Here is a 16,808-nt window from a genome sequence, read left to right on the forward strand (position 1 = left end):
CAAATTTATGGACAAGATATTGTTGGGGAGAAAATAGGCTAGCTAACATGATTTATTATTTGGCCAGATTCCTTATGGTTCAAGACCCACCTTATAGGCCATTGTTATTCCTTGCCAAGAAAGAAACAACTCCAATTTTTCCATCTACCCAATTAAAAGAATTTGTTCAAGAACCAAGACTACATACATCATAATCGAAATAAAAAAATTAATTAAAACAATTTAAATGAAAACTAAGACATGCTATTCAAACAACGTAGAATCATAAATCAACCAACTGTTGATACCCAATTTTTCCCTATGTATTTAAAATATAAAAAATAACTTTAAAATAGCATATATATGCACATATAAGCATGTCCAAATGTTTTATTATTTTTTTCATAATTTTTATTGATTTATTTTCCCCCTTTTTTGTCCATAATATCTCAATAATTATTTCCAAAATTTATTATCTTGATAATTCATCTATTGTATTTTTATATTTATGCCGAAATATGGCTAAAATAATTTTTACAATTTTATTTAGTATTTTTAAAGCTAAATTGCACATAATTACTCATATTAGCCATTTTAAGGTTTAATTGTGTCTTATATTCATAAAATTGGATCCTGTATTTTTAAATTGTTATTAATCTATTATAAATCATTTTAGACTTTTAAATTAGTTTTCAGAAATTATTTATTATTTGTATAAAATTAAAAAGGGAAAAATGGCTATTTAAATAACAAACCATTTTGTATTTCAATTGTAGCCTAAATTAGACCCTAAATTTCCCAACCCAATTCCAATTACCACATGCCCCTAACCCTTTTAAAACCAACCCGAACCTGGACCCCCACCTAACCCTTTTAATCTAGGCCGTTGATCATTTAGATCAACGGCCATCATTTCACCTTACCATTTTAAACCCAAACGACCCCTAAACCTAAATCATTTCTACCAACCCGCCGCCTTTGAATCCCTTCTCCTCTCAAACTCTCTCTGAAAAGCTAAGGCTAACCCTAACCTCCGCCACCCAAATCTACCCTAATCCCCTTTGATCTTCACCTAATCCATGGACTCCCATGGCTGTTTGAGACGTGTGCCGGTCTCCAATGTCTCCTGGTTGCTTGTTTTCATGATTTCATGGACAGATCTCAAAGGGATATAGTCCAGTCTTAGGTCAACTTCTATCTATGGCTTTTCCCGGCCACCCATGGTCGATCAAGTCAGATCCATGACTTTTCCGGCTAAATCGGTAACTTTTCAAAGTCTTTTCTCACTTTTTCTGGGTTCTCTAAAACCCTAGTTTTAAGAGCTTTCTGATTTTCTTTCAGATCTATCTTAGATCTGGGCATGTTATGAACTTCTTGGTGTTTTCTTAAAGGTTCTTTGATTTTCTTTCAAAGTAACTCTTCGTTTTCAAATTATGATTTCTTAAACTCCTTTTAAAAGATCTCTTCTTTGATTTTCAGTATTGTTTTATGATTCTACTATGTTTAATCGATTTGTTTATTTTTTATTCTACCTGGTTCATCGTGTTGAAACCCTAGGTATTTTTGGGTGCTGTCTTTGTTTATCTTGCATGTATACCGGTCTCGACTGAGTTCTTTGTGTTTAGATCCTTTTCTTTGTTTAACTTGACTGCTTCTAAAGTTCTTACCTTTTTAACTCAGCTCTGTTAAAATCCTAATTCCTTATAAAATTTTCTTTTCTTCACTTATTGCTATGAGTTTAAAGACTTTTCTTGTTTTTGTGTGTTGATTTCCTTGCTATGTGCTAGACTATTTCCTTCATTTTTTTTGGTTCTATGTGGCTACTTGACTTTGTTGACTACTGTGCTTCGATTAGGTTTCTTTTACTATGGGGTCCTAACCTACTCCTGCTACTACTATATGTTTGTGTTGCTTCTTTTGGAAATATGGTTGGCCTTGCATGTCTGATACTCTTGTTCATTCTTCTCTATTTATATGGCAAAGTGCAGAATCATGATTCTTTCTTGATTGATCTTGATTTCCTCAAGTTATGACTGATTGTAAATATTTTCTCATAAATCTCTGGTTTCACTAGTTTTGTTTAAATTGATTGATTCTTTTCCTTTGCTGTGATGTTTTACCTTTGCTGAACCTTTTCCCCAATTAAGTATATTTTGTACTTAGACTCAATTATTTACTCTATACTTTTAATATCCCCTATAGGCTCAGAAATCAATCTTTCTCAAATTAGTTTTCTTTCCTTAATTATTCCTGCCAGTATCCATTTGAACAGTAATTCCATAATTAAAGGAAAGTACTTGTATTAATTGATTCTGATTGTGATTATTTCCATGTTTGTTTTAAAACTTTACTTGTTACCTTATTTTTCTACTCGTTTTCAAAGCTATAAATACCCTACCCTCTCTTCTCTGAAGACACGAACAACTGAGTTCAGAACACACACTTACACACTCAAAACTCTCTCTTTCTCTACTACTACTTGTGCTACTGCTTTGTCTAGCCGGCTGAAAGCCAAGGCTAGACTGTGGAAGCCTACTTGCTTTACCTTTCTGCACTTTTATTTCTCAACCGGTATGTCCTAGTTAATTTTAAAGCTTCAACAACAATATGCTTCTTTAGTTGTTTCAGCTTCTCTCATTCTTGGTCTACTTCTGCTTGTGAAACCTGCAGTCGAGTTACATTACCAGCTTTCTATAATGTCTCCCCTTCCCCTTTAGATTAGTGCACTCCCCTATGTATGTTTTAAAGAATACTTTGTCAATCACTTATTGTGTACTTGCTACCTTATGAATCCCAAACCCCTATCCCCTATATTTGTTTGTGTTCTTTTGGCTGGTTTGTGATCATGCCAGTATCATCTATTGTTGTGCATGTCCAAACTAGACCCATGCGGGGTCATGTGCTTACAGACAAGTGTCTCCCCAAAATCTCTTTGACCCCCTTGTAGGACTACTGATTTTATGTGTGATTCCATCTTGGGAGTTTGAGTTTTGTTTATTGCTACAACTGTTTTCAATTCCCTCTGTTACTGATTATTTTCAAAATGGACTTGCCAGTCCAGTTTTTTTAAAACAAACTCTTTTTCAAACTATGTCAAGCACTCTCACCTATACTCTTAGAATCTAGGTTCTGCCCCTTTTGTGTGAGCCTTGCCTTGGGACCCTTGAGCTCCCTCTAAACTTGGACATATAAGGGCTGGCCCTTCCACACTGCACTCACTCTGTTTGGTTATGCAAATCTGGGTGTAAGCACTGCCCGGGATCCCTTGAGGTCCTTAGAGAACTCTGACACACTCAGATATGAGAAAGGCTTTGGAACAATATTGGCTTTTGAGGTGTTTCATTACATAACTCATAGAGGAAGTCAAGATCAGGCTTCCTATAGTTGTAACTTCTTATTTTTGCACCTCTTCTTGTAATTCGATCATTTGGTCTGTAATAATTTGTAAACAAGTGTGGGGTTGGCTAGTGAAAAGGGATGGGAAATATGCATGCTTTAGCTATCAAAAGTGTAGAAAGCATGTTACTAGGTTTACATTCTTACTTGCGTAATAGAAACCATGCTTAGGACTCATTTCATGCATTAGAGATGATGCTCCTTCGGATTTACACTTACTGTTTTTAGCATATCCATTTCACTATCATATCACTTAAAAAATCCTGCATTAAATGTGTTAATAACCAGTGTTTTCTGTGATCATGTTCCTACTACCATGCACACTTAGAGATTCTGTTTTAGGCTAAACAACACTAACAAACATATCATCTCTGCATATTCTGGAAATCATATTTTAAATGCTGTAATATTTGTGCATATAGAAATCCTGCTTAGGATTCTGCATATACATCATTCTGCATCTCTGTACATTAGATACCATGTCTTTAAGATTTCATTTATATTCACTTAAACACGCCTAGCCTAACTATGAACTCATAAAAGAAATAAAACAATTTTACTTAGTCTTTACGACCAACTGGCAATAATTCTATGTGCTGAACACATAGAACAACATGTATTAGGTAATAATAATATCCAAACATCTTAATGGTTCTGAATAATTACTGCTTACGCCTAGGCAAGCCTTAGGTAATAACCTGAATAAAACTGGAACTGCCCTCGTCTAATTATCAACTGCTACAACTAGTAGGCAGGCCTGATTCAGACTTCTTTTCTGAGTTATATAATGAATCTGGTTCTGATTCAAACATCCTGCTTTTGGATTCTAAAATTCAGACCTTAATTGTATATAAGTCGTGTTGTCTATGTGCACTGCTTGCGGAGGTATAACTGAGCGTTCTATTTGCTTATATGTTTCCCCCTAATTGTAGTCTTATATGTTTTTGTATGTCTGCTTAGCATTTTACCTTTAAACCTAATGGTCATCCTAGAACCTCCTTCTTATAGGAATAGGAGTCCTAAAATTCCTCCGGGACTAATAGGAATGGGACGGGTAATAGCATGCAATAGAGGTCGAGACCAACCTTCGCTTTAATACCTTCACGTGGTGGGAAGGGTAGATATGGATATGATGACTAGTGTGCTAATACCAAGTGTATCCCCTCTTCTGAGGAATGTCATAGCGGGTATTGTATTGATGTGATCCATATTACAAACAAACCTAGGACACCTTTTTATTTTTATAAGTATGTTTAGACTATAACTCTTTTCAAAACCTTGCTTTTATTGTTTTCAAACATTTGTGTATTTAAACTCAAAATCCCTTATTACTTGAGCCTTATTTGTTTACTTGCTAATTGCACAAATTCACAAAAACTATCTGGCCAGGAACCATGCTAGTGGATTCTAAGAGGTGCCTAACACCTTTCCCTTAGGATAATTTCAAGCCCTTACCCTATCTCTGGTTGTCAAACATAATTGAACCCTATAGGTGCCCTAACACACCTTAAAATCGTTAGGTGGCGACTTTTCAAATACCCAATTTTCAAAAGGAAATAAGTTAGTACACCTCATGAACATCGAATCGGACTCCTCTCCGATGGGAGGGGAAAAAGGGGGCACGACAGCATGATGACTCTACTGGGGATATTTAGGCTTTTACCATTTCAGATTGTTCTTGTGAATTTGTACCCCTTCCTTACGTGCAATTACTTGTTTAAGTCCTTCAAGCATTTCATTTCTTTTTTTCAAAAGCGAAACTAACATATCTTCCTTGTTTCCTTCCTTTATTGCTGCTTTAAATTATAAAATTGCTGTATTTATTGCTTTCTTAACGTGCAAACACATGTCAACATGTTTTTTTAATTGCATAATCATGCTCAACATCATACTCCACTCATGCCAAACAAATTCTATAACAACGCTTTTAATGAGTGGTTGCGCTCTTCCTATATCATTACCCCCTAAATTCAGAAAGGCATATCTGCGGTAAAACTAGTCGATCAGCGGTGCAGTCGACAGTTTCGTTCCTTCCCCCTTGAGTTGTCCGCTCAAGGGTACTGGTCTAAAACCCCATAAAAATCTTATTATGTTTAAATTGTGCATGCATCATGGTTAAACATAGATGGGTCAGTTATGTTGTCCTCATAATGATCCTTTAAGATAGCCTTATCCAAAGTCCACTGGGTTTACCTAAACCCAAATAGACATCACCACGTTCTGTGCATTTATTTGGAGAACTAAATGTTTCATGCTAATTGTTGGTATTAAATAGTCGAGTCTGGTAGGGGTAAGGGCTTAACCTTATTTGTCTTGTAGAAATATGAGGTACGAAGTCCCCAGTTTCAACATGGTCACCAACATCCACCCGGGATTGCTAAGCTGGTGGAGAGATTTTCACTCTAGTGACCAAACTCTCGTCAGAAAATATCTGGGAAATCTACCATCCCTCCTGGAGATCTAACCTAACAAAATGATCATAGAAGCTGACATACTTTTTTGGGATTGTGAAAGGGCTGTGTTCCGCTTTGAGGATATTGAAATGATGCCCTTACTAGAGGAGATAGGAAGACTGCCGGTCTAGTGTGGGAAACTCCGAGTTTGCTAATGCCTGAGAACCGCAAAGGTAGGGGTTTCCTTAAGATGATGGGTTTGAAGAAGAATACAGAATTGACATGCCTGAAGGAATTATACATCCCTTTCGACTACCTGTATGAAATGTACGGTCATAGCAAATCCTACCGTACCTACCCTGTCGAATTTGCCATCATATCCTTGGGACACATCTATCGTAGGGTTTTTGTCTTCATGTTTTGTTTCCTGGGTCTGATCGTGTTTCCGATGAAGAAAGGGAGAATCCATACCAGGCTGACTATGGTAACTAAGACCCTAATGGAAGGGATTGGTGGGCAGACATTCAGCATTGTGCCCATGATCATTGCAGACATATATCGGGCCTTAGAGAAGTGTTGAGGAGGAGCAAAACACTTCGAAGGCTACAATTTTCTATTTTAACGCTGGCTCATGGAACATATCCAAAAGGGTGAATACCAACAAGAAATTCAACGATGGGACTGGGATGACCACATCGCTTCCCACCATCCAAAGTGAATGAATTACATCCCTGACATGTTCGCTCAGCCTGATAATGCCAAAGGATGGGTTGAGTTATTCGATAATCTGACTGAAGAACAGGTTCAATGGATATTCAAGTGGTTTTCGACCGAGGAATTCATTTACCGATCCAGAGATGCACCTTTCCTGATACCAATTGGTCTAAGAGGAACATACCCTTACGTCCCTCTTTGAGTTATGAGGTAAGATGGTAGGAAGCAAGTTATACCCAGGGTCGACAAGATGAGCCATTTCTGAGCTGACTTCCAAAATGATAATAGTCCTTACAAGTGCCAAGCCCAGCATATATGGAACTGCAAGATCGTAATGGGGAGAGTTACCATCGATCCAGACAGGTATCATGCTGGTTGTGCTCCTTTCTACTCAGGTTGGTTGGAAGACAATTATGATGGTCTAGGCCAGCCAGGGTTTGTTCGAGGTCAAAGAATTATAGATGAAAAGGCCGAGGTTCAAGTCAAGTACAACCAGTTGCGCAAATGGATCTGTGAGTATGAGAGCAAACATCGCGAGATATAAGAGTCCAACCAGAAGCTGATCGAGGAATGGAAGGACATGGCTGTCAGTGCCAACAAGAGGCTAGTATACTTGGAGCGAGGCATAGTAGAATTGGAGAGAAAATTTCTCAAAAGGGTTGAAGATTGTCAAAATGTTGAAGGGACCGAAGGTGGGCATCTAGACAGAGCATACCTGTTGCTGGGACTTCGCGAGTTGGGAAAGCTGTTCGACGGAGCCAAGGATGCTGAATCCGGGGAAGGTCCTTCTGGGACCAAGTAGATAGGAGTTTATCTTTTTCGCTTTATAAATGTAATAGGGCCAATGACCATTAGTGACTTTTATTTCTTACTTATTTAGTGTCGATTTGGGATTCGTCTATTTTTATCAATAAAATGAGGCATCTAGCATTCTATGTTCTCCAAACCAATTTGTCGCTAGGCCTACCTCGGGCACAAAGAGGTTCCCAAATTAGGATACGATTTACATTCCCGCACTATGTATTTAAATATTGCAATAATTTTTATAATCCTCACTAACTTGATTACCTTTTTTTTTTGCTTTCTTTCTTTATTACCCTCCCCAAAGGTTAGTTCGTGCACTCTGGCATCATCATCTTATTCCATGAGATCCAGGGGCCCTCCACCCACTCCTCCTCTTAGTCCTGTTAAAAGCAAGAACAAAGGCAAGATGGAAGATTTGAACAACGAGAACCCAACTGAATGGGTAGAGGCCACTGATGGTCATGGTATTCGGGTTCCTAATGAGAATGTGTCACAACTTGAATAGAAACTGCTAAAATTTCAAGAAGAGCTCGATCATGTTCGGAATCTGGCAAGCCTGTCATTTTCCCTCAGCACCCCAGACATCAATTTCCCCAACACTCAAAACCCTACACCTCCTCCAAATATCCCAAAGAAATAGAATCATCCCTTTCCTTACCATCACACTGTTCTACCAAAGACCCAATGCAATACCTGCCATACCCCAAACAACACTCCACTACTCATCCTAGAACCCCAAAACCCTACAAACGGCCATTACCACACCCACAACACTCCTATCTACATGGAGACCATGCCATACTCCACCCAACCTATCTCCAGCACACCTGATTCTGATTAAAAGGATCTACTTATCAGGAACCTGGCTGAGGAAATTAAAAAATTGACTAGCCGGATTCAGGGCGTTGAGGGAAGTAAAGGAATCGAAGGGCTGAACTATGAGGATCTTTGCATACATCCTGATGTCGAACTGCCCGAGGGGTACAAACCTCCTAAGTTTGAGATTTTTGATGGTACGGGTGATCCAAGGGTCTATCTAAGGACATATTGCAACAAGCTGGTTGGAGTAGGACAGGATGAAAGGATCCGCATGAAGCTGTTCATGAGGAGTTTGAAATGAGATGCATTGTCTTGGTACATTAGCCAAGATCCCAAGAAGTGGTCCAGCTGGGTAGGCATGTCGTCTGACTTTATGGACAGGTTCAGGTTTAATACAGAGAATACGCCAGACGTATTCTATATACAGAATCTAAAGAAGAATCCCACAGAGACGTTTTGCGAGTATGCTACTCGCTGGAGGTCCGAAGCTACGAAGGTCAGACCTGCCTTAGAAGAGGAACAGATGAACAAGTTCTTTGTCCGGGCTCAGGACCCGTAGTATTATGAACGACTGATGATGATTGAGAACCAAAAATTCTCCGACATTATCAAACTCAGGGAAAGAATTGAAGAAGGTATCAAAAGCGGTATGGTTAAAACTTTGAGGCCTTGCAAGCTATAAATAAGGCCTTATAGTCCGGTGGTGTGTCCAAGAAGAGGGACGTAGGGGCCGCGATAGTTGCACAAAGGACCAAATCTCCCCATCAAATACCAAACTTACCCAACACCTCCACTTATATATCAGCCAACCCCAAATTACCAAGCGCCTTCACCTTCATACCAAGCTCCACCACCAACTTATTAGTCATCTCCACATCCTACATATCAACCTAGCTCACCCAGATACTCCTAACCCGCTCATGTCTACCAAACCTATAATGCTCAACCGTCCCATTATCAATCACCTCATGTATGCCAAAACTTCCCTAGACATCCACTTAATTTTGATCGCAGACCTCCAAAACAATATACAGCCATCGTTGAACCCATTGACCAGCTATATGAGAGACTCAAAGCTGCTGGTTATGTCACCCCCATCACTACTTCAACCCCTGAGAATCCTTCTCAGTGGGTTAACTCAAATAAATCCTGTCCATACCACTCCGGCATGAAAAGGGCACACTATCGATGAATGTCGGTCCTTGAAAGACAAGATCCAGTATTTGGTTGATAACAAGATCATTGTGGAAAAGGAACCCCCTCCAAACATCTGCAACAACCCTTTGTCAGACCATAAGGGTGGAGGTATCCACATTATTGAAATAGAAGATGACTGGGATCCCAAGGGGTCAATCAGATTGATCGCAGAAGGTGATGACCCAAAGAAGCCAACAATTACTTTCAATCCAATCATAGTCCAGATTCAACCATATGAGGACACTGAGCTGAATATGCCTGTACCACTTGAGTTTGAAGCAACATCATCCATAAAGACACCGACACCAATTGAGGTTGAATTCGTGTCTCCAGCAAATGTACCCGCACCATTTGAGGTTGCAGTTTTTCCACCCAAGGCACATGTTCCATTCAGAGTAAGGATAGCCACATCGATCCCAGTGGCGATGTCAACCATGACACCATTCCATACGAAGGCTGCACCTTGGGACTATATAGCCGAGGCGAGGAGGAAAGGCAAGGTTAGAATCGAGGAAACTATCGCAGCACAGGGCATGACACGAACTAGTAGATTCTATACCCTTGAACATCTAGCTGAGTCAAGCAAGTAGGCCTCCAATCGGCCACCAATCATTGAGGTAGGTCCAGATGACCTTTGGAGGAAAATACAGGCCATGGAGTATTCGGTCATCGACCAGTTAAACAAGACGCCAGCACAAATCTCCATCCTCTCCCCGCTGCAAAACTTCGAGGCATACAAGAATGCTCTGTTAAAGGTACTGAGTGAAGCTTACGTACCAAGCAACATCATGGGCGGGGAAATGGATAACATGGTAGGACAAGTGTTGGAGAGCCATAAGATCACCTTTCATGAGGGTGAGCTGCCACCTGAAAGGTTGGGGCACAACAAAGCACTGCACATCACCGTGCAATGCGAAGACTATTTCATCTTCAGAATCCTGATTGATGGAGGTTCCATTCTCAATATTTGTCCATTGGTAACACTCAAGAAGCTGGGTAAAGGCCTGCACAAGATAAAAGATGGAGCAATCAATGTGAAAGCCTTTGATGGTTCTCATAGGTCCACCATTGGGGAGATTATCCTATACTTGCATATGAGACCAACATGGTTCGATGTCGATTTCCAAGTGATAGATGTACCAGCATCTTACAACCTGCTGTTGGGACGACCATGGATTCATGCTGCTGGGGACGTAGCATCAACACTGCATCAGGCAGTAAAGTTTTAATGGAATCACCAGGAGGTGATCATTCACGGCGACAGTAGCAACCCTATATACAGTCGCCAAACCATTCTGGTGATCGAGGGAAGAAGAAAGCTAGGAGGAAAGACTTACCACCACATTGAACGGGTCAATGCTATTGACAAAGACAAGTGGTGATTTAACAAAATTGAGAGTATACTGAATTGGAGTGGGTACGAACCTGGCAAAGGGATCGACAAGAACCTCCTAGGAATCTCTAAACCCATAAAACTCAAGAAACATGGCACTACCTTCGGTTTAGGATATGAATACACCTGGGAAGAATTCAACAACTGGTCGCCACCATGGTGTGGTCCTTACTATACACTAGAGCAGCCAATACCACATTTGGAGCAGACTTTCCAACAGGCTGAAATTATTTATGGATCAGATGAAGAAGAAGCACTTGCAGCAGTGAAGAACTTATTCCTAGAAGATAATGACATGGACTGTTGTGTTGTTCTCGAGGAGGAGGGGGGAGGAAGGCCCTTCTATACAAGCTGTGAGCAGAGGGGCACACCTCAATAATTGGACCATCAGGACAAACAAAGCCTGACGAGCTTCGGGCATTATTATTACTTATCTTGATGAACCGACGATTGTGACATGCAATAAGACAATGCAACAAATGGAATTGATTCAGAGGAAGATGACATACCTGACGAGATTGTCAAAGAAGTTGATAACTTTGACAACAGACCTAAGTCCAACCTGGACGAGACCGAAATTGTCAACCTAGGAGATGCAGAAAACGTCAAGGAAACACAAATCAGCGTTCACCTATCGCCATCAAAAAAGAAAGGATACATAGAACTTCTACAAGAATATGAGGACATATTTGCCTGGTCATATGATGACATGACTAGTCTGAGTACGTCTATTGTGGCTTATAAACTGCCAACCGATCCAACATGTCCACCGGTAAAGCAAAAGCTCAGAAAGTTCAAACCTGATATGAGTCTGAAGATCAAGGAAGAAGTCACCAAGCAAGTCAAAGCTAAGGTTCTCAGGGTACTAGAATACCCGACATGGTTAGCCAACATTGTGGCAGTGCCAAAGAAGGATGGGAAGGTCAAAGTCTATGTCGACTATCGGGATCTCAATCGGGCAGTCCGAAAGATGACTTCCCTTTGTCGAATATACACATCCTGATTGACAATTGCGCCAAACATGAGCTGCAGTCATTTGTATACTGCTTCGATGGTTATCATCAAATCTGGATGGATGAAGAAGATGCTGAGAAAACAACTTTTATTATGCCGTGTGCAATGTACTGTTACAAGATGATGCCATTCGGCCTAAAGAATTCATGGGCCACCTACATGGGGGCCATGACTACCATATTCCATGATATGATACATAAGGAGATAAAGGTATATCTAGATGATGGTATCATCAAATCCAAGAAGAACACTGATCACATGAAAGATCTGAAGAAGTTCTTCAATAGACTACGGAGGTACAACCTAAAACTAAACCTCGGAAAGTATGCATTTAGGGTTCTTGCTGGGAAATTGCTTGGGTTTATTGTGAGTCGCCGAGGAATAGAACTGGACCCATCAAAAGTCAAAGCCATTCAAGATCTATCACCGCCAAAGAACAACAAGGACGTGATGAGTTTCCTGGGAAGGCTTAACTACATCAGCCGATTCATAGCACAGTCTACAATTATTTGCGAGCCAATCTTTAAGATGTTAAAGAAGGACGCTGCTGCCAAATGGACCGATGACTGCCAAAAGGCCTTTGACAGAATCAAGGAGTACCTGTCAACACCACCAGTCCTAGTCCCGCCCGAGCCAGGTAGACCCTTACTACTCTACCTTGCAGTGTTAGATGGAGCTTTTGGTTGCGTTTTGGGGCAGCATGATGAAACGGGGAGGAAGGAGCAGGCCATTTATTATCTCAGCAAGAAGTTCACCCCGTACGAGGATCGGTATTCTCTATTGGAGCGCACATGTTGTGCTTTGACTTGGGTAGCTCAGAAGTTAAGACATTACTTCTCTGCCTATACTATATATCTCATATCGAGGATGGATCTTTTGAAATATATCTTTCAGAAGCCCATGCCCACCAGCAAGCTGGACAAGTGGAAAATCCTGCTGAGTGAGTTCGACATTGTTTACGTAACTCAGAAAGCAGTCAAGGGTCAGGCACTGGCAGACCACCTCGCTGAGAATCCCGTGGATGGGGAATACGAACCCCTGAAAATGTATTTTCCTGATGAAGAGGTATCATTCATAGGAGAAGACACCACAGAATCCTATGACGGTTGGAGAGTGTTCTTTGATGGAGCGGTAAACTTCAAAGGAGTTGGCATAGGAGCAGTCCCAGTATCAGAAACTAGTCATCATTATCTGGTATCTGCCAAACTTAGGTTCCCGTGCACCAACAATATGGCCGAGTATGAAGCCTGCATCTTAGGACTCAAAATGGCCATTGATATGGACGTTCAAGAGTTGCTAGTGATTGGAGATTCAGACCTACTTATACATTAGGTGCGAGAAGAATGGCCAACCAAGAACTCCAAGATACTCCCGTATCTTCATCATGTACAGGAATTGAGAAAGAGGTTCACGAAGATGGAATTCCAGCATGTTCCCAGGGTCTAGAATGTGTTTGCTGATGCATTGGCTACCTTGTCATCTATGATACAACATCCAGACAAGAATTTCATTGATCCCATTCAAGTAAACATCCATGACCAGCAAGCTTACTATGCCCAGGTTGAAGAAGAAGCAGACAGAAAGCCTTGGTTTCATGATATCAAGGAATATTTGGCAAAAGGAGAGTACCCAGAGCTTGCAAATCCTACTCAGAAACGCACACTTTGGAGATTGTCCAACAACTTCTTTCACAGCGGAGAAATCCTGTATAGGAGGACTCCCGATTTAGGACTATTAATATGTGTCGACGCAAATGAAGCATCAAAGCTACTAGAGGAAATTCATGCTGGGACCTGTGGTCCACATATGAACGGTTTTGTATTAGCGAAAAAAATACTCCGGGCTAGTTACTTTTGGATGACTATGGAAACGGACTACATCTAGTATGTCCGGAAATGTCATCGCTGTCGGGTACATGCAGACATGATAAAGATACCTCCAAATGAGCTTAACACAACAAGCTCACCATGGCCATTCGACACCTGGGTAATGGATGTTATTGGATCAATCGAGCCTTCCGCTTCCAACGGACGCAGGTTTATCCTGGTAGCCATCGACTATTTCACCAAATGGGTCGAAGCAGCATCTTACAGAGCAGTAAGAAAGTCGTGGCAGACTTTTTCCACGACCGCATTGTTTGTCGATTCGAAATCCCTGAGTCAATCATCATTGATAATGGCTCCAACCTCAACAGCAACTTGATGAAAGCTATGTGTGAAACTTTCAAGATCAGACACAAGAATTCCACAGCCTACAGGCCTTAGATGAATGGAGCCGTAGAAGCCGCCAACAAGAATATCAATAAGATATTGAGGAAAATGATAGAAAAGCATAAACAGTGGCACGAGAAGTTATCATTTGCTCTATTGGGGTATCGCACCACAATCCGCACATCAACCGGTGCAACCCCTTATATGCTGGTTTATGGTACAGAGGCTGTCATTCCCGTTGAAGTAAAAATTCCTTCCCTAAGGATCATACAAGAAGCTGAGCTCGACGACGCAGAGTGGGTAAAAAGTCGTTATGAGAAACTAGACCTTATATGCGGAAAGAGAATGAATACAGTTTTCCATGGTCAAGTCTAGCAGAACAGAATGTCCAGAGCCTTTAACAAAAGAGTCAAGCCAAGACAATTCACACCGGGGAAGCTGGTGTTAAAAAAAAAATTCCGCATCAAGATGAAGCCAAAGGGAAAGTCTATCCCAACTGACAGGGTCCATACATGGTTCATCGGGTTCTGACAGGAGGAGCCCTCATGCTTTCAGAAATGGATGGAGAAGTCTAGCCGAAGCCGATCAATTCAGAAGTAGTGAAGTGTTACTATGTGTAATCGTTATGTTTTCCTTATATGATGTAATTTGAACTATGCCTGAACCGATTCCCATTTAAGAGGGGATACGTAGGCATCCTTATGGGTTCAGTCACAATTCAATAAAAATTCCATTTCCCCCCGCAATTGGAAACTGGGGCAGAATTTTGAGGAGGACCCTCAAAATTCCGAAGTAACTTCAGCCGATCATCGCACAAGCAACGGTCAGAAATGTCAACCCATCAAACTAGGGTAGAATTTTTAGGAGGACCCTCAGAATTCCGTAGCAAGAGAGGTTGCAATGTACCAAACCACTTCACAGTCATCGGTTCATCTAAAAGCTATTTTTACTTATACATTTATGTCATACTTTTATAAATCATGCATGGTTATTATTGAAACTGTTTTGTTTAGCGACGCTACCCCAATAATACAGATGGTATCACCAGAGCAAAGCTGAACGAATCAAGCAAAGCCAGTGGGGATACGAACTAACCTTCCCTTTATAAAACTCACGATTTTTCTTTGGATGCAGGCACTAGAATTGCGAAATCATTAAACATACTGTACGCCCATAGGACAAACATTGTTCAAAATAAGACTCTCCAAACTGCTGCACTTGCAAACATTTGCTATCAACACACACAAGTAATGCCCCATATTTCACGATGCTCACAGTAATCACAACACCGCAATCTGCTATCAGCTAAGAAAACTCTACTATCTTTTGTTATTTTCTTGCATAAGGCTACCATTCTGCCTTCCGAGACTAAATGCTGTTTCCATTTGTATTCGCATTGCATAAGGCTACCATTCTGCCTTCCGAAACTAAATGATGTCTCCATCTGCATTCGCATTGCATAAGGATACTATTCTGCCTTCCAATTTGCATAAGGATACCATTCTACCTTCCGAGACTAAATGATGTCTCCATCTGCATTTGCATTGCATAAGGCTGGCATTTTTCCTTCGGACTTGTATAAGTCTACCATTCTGCCATCCGAGGTTAAGCTCTACCTCCATCCGCGTTCACATCTTGCATAAGGCTATCATTCTGCCTTCCGAAGCTAAGCTCTACCTCCAATTTTCTTCGAAACTAAGCGCCATCTCAAGAACTATTTATTTTGCTTTTCTTACGGGCTAAGCTCTGCCCTTCAATTCGCAAGACAAAACTCTGTTTTGTCCACATCATACTACTGCATCCTTCATGGGCTAAAATATCGCCAACTCATCTGAAGGTTTCATCGTTCGAAGGCACCATCTTTATAGCCCGAGAACACCATGTCATGGCCTGAGGATCCCTTTCAATCTTTTGCATATCATTATTCAAAGGCATCATGGTTCGAAGGCACCATTCTCATAGCCCGAGAGCATCATTTCATGGCCTGCGAATCCTTTATCATACGCTTCATGACCCAGGACATCATGGTCTAAAGACGTCATCCTAACCGTCTAAAGACAACATTTATAGTACACCGGGAATTTGCATTATGTTTAAATTTATGCACAATATACGCTTGTATTGCTTCTAGTTGCAGGTAAACTGGAGAGCAACGGCCACCCCGGCAGGAGCGATCCCGCTCCAATGACCGCAGCCTTATCAAACCTAACCATTCCCGTAAATTGTCCACTTACCCGGCTCTACATATTGCGTCCGTTCTTAAAAGTATCCATCGGCATACTCTGCCAACGGATCCTGAACAACATACGACCTGATTCCTGTAGAAACAGGGATATGTAGGCAACTCATAAGCCAGGGTGCGGCCTAAATCTTCTTCCAATCGTTTTTCTCGGTCAAAATTGGCTATCATATCTTTATCCGACAACTCTTTCATCCTTCCCGGGTAAAGAGGGGCAACTGTTGATACCCAATTTTTTCCTATGTATTTTGAATATGCAAAATAACTTCAAAATAGCATATATATATATATATATAAGCATGTGCAAATGTTTTATTATTTTCTTCATAATTTTTATTGATTTATTTTCCCCCTTTTTATCCATAAAATCTCAATAATTATTTTCAAAATTTATTATCTTGATAATTAATCTATTGGATTTTTATATTTATGCGGAAATATGGCTAAAATAATATTTTTACAATTTCATTTAGTATATTTAAAGCTAAATTGCACATAATTGCAATATTAGCCATTTTAAGGTTTAATTGTATCTTATATTCATAAAATCGGATCCTGTATTTTTAAATTGTTATTCATATGTTATAAATTATTTAAGCCTTTTTAAATTAGTTTAACCCATTTCGTATTTCAATTATAGCCTAAAGTAG

The sequence above is a fragment of the Nicotiana tabacum genome, chromosome 3, assembly GCF_000715075.1.
Source record: "Nicotiana tabacum cultivar K326 chromosome 3, ASM71507v2, whole genome shotgun sequence".
NCBI lineage: Eukaryota > Viridiplantae > Streptophyta > Magnoliopsida > Solanales > Solanaceae > Nicotiana > Nicotiana tabacum.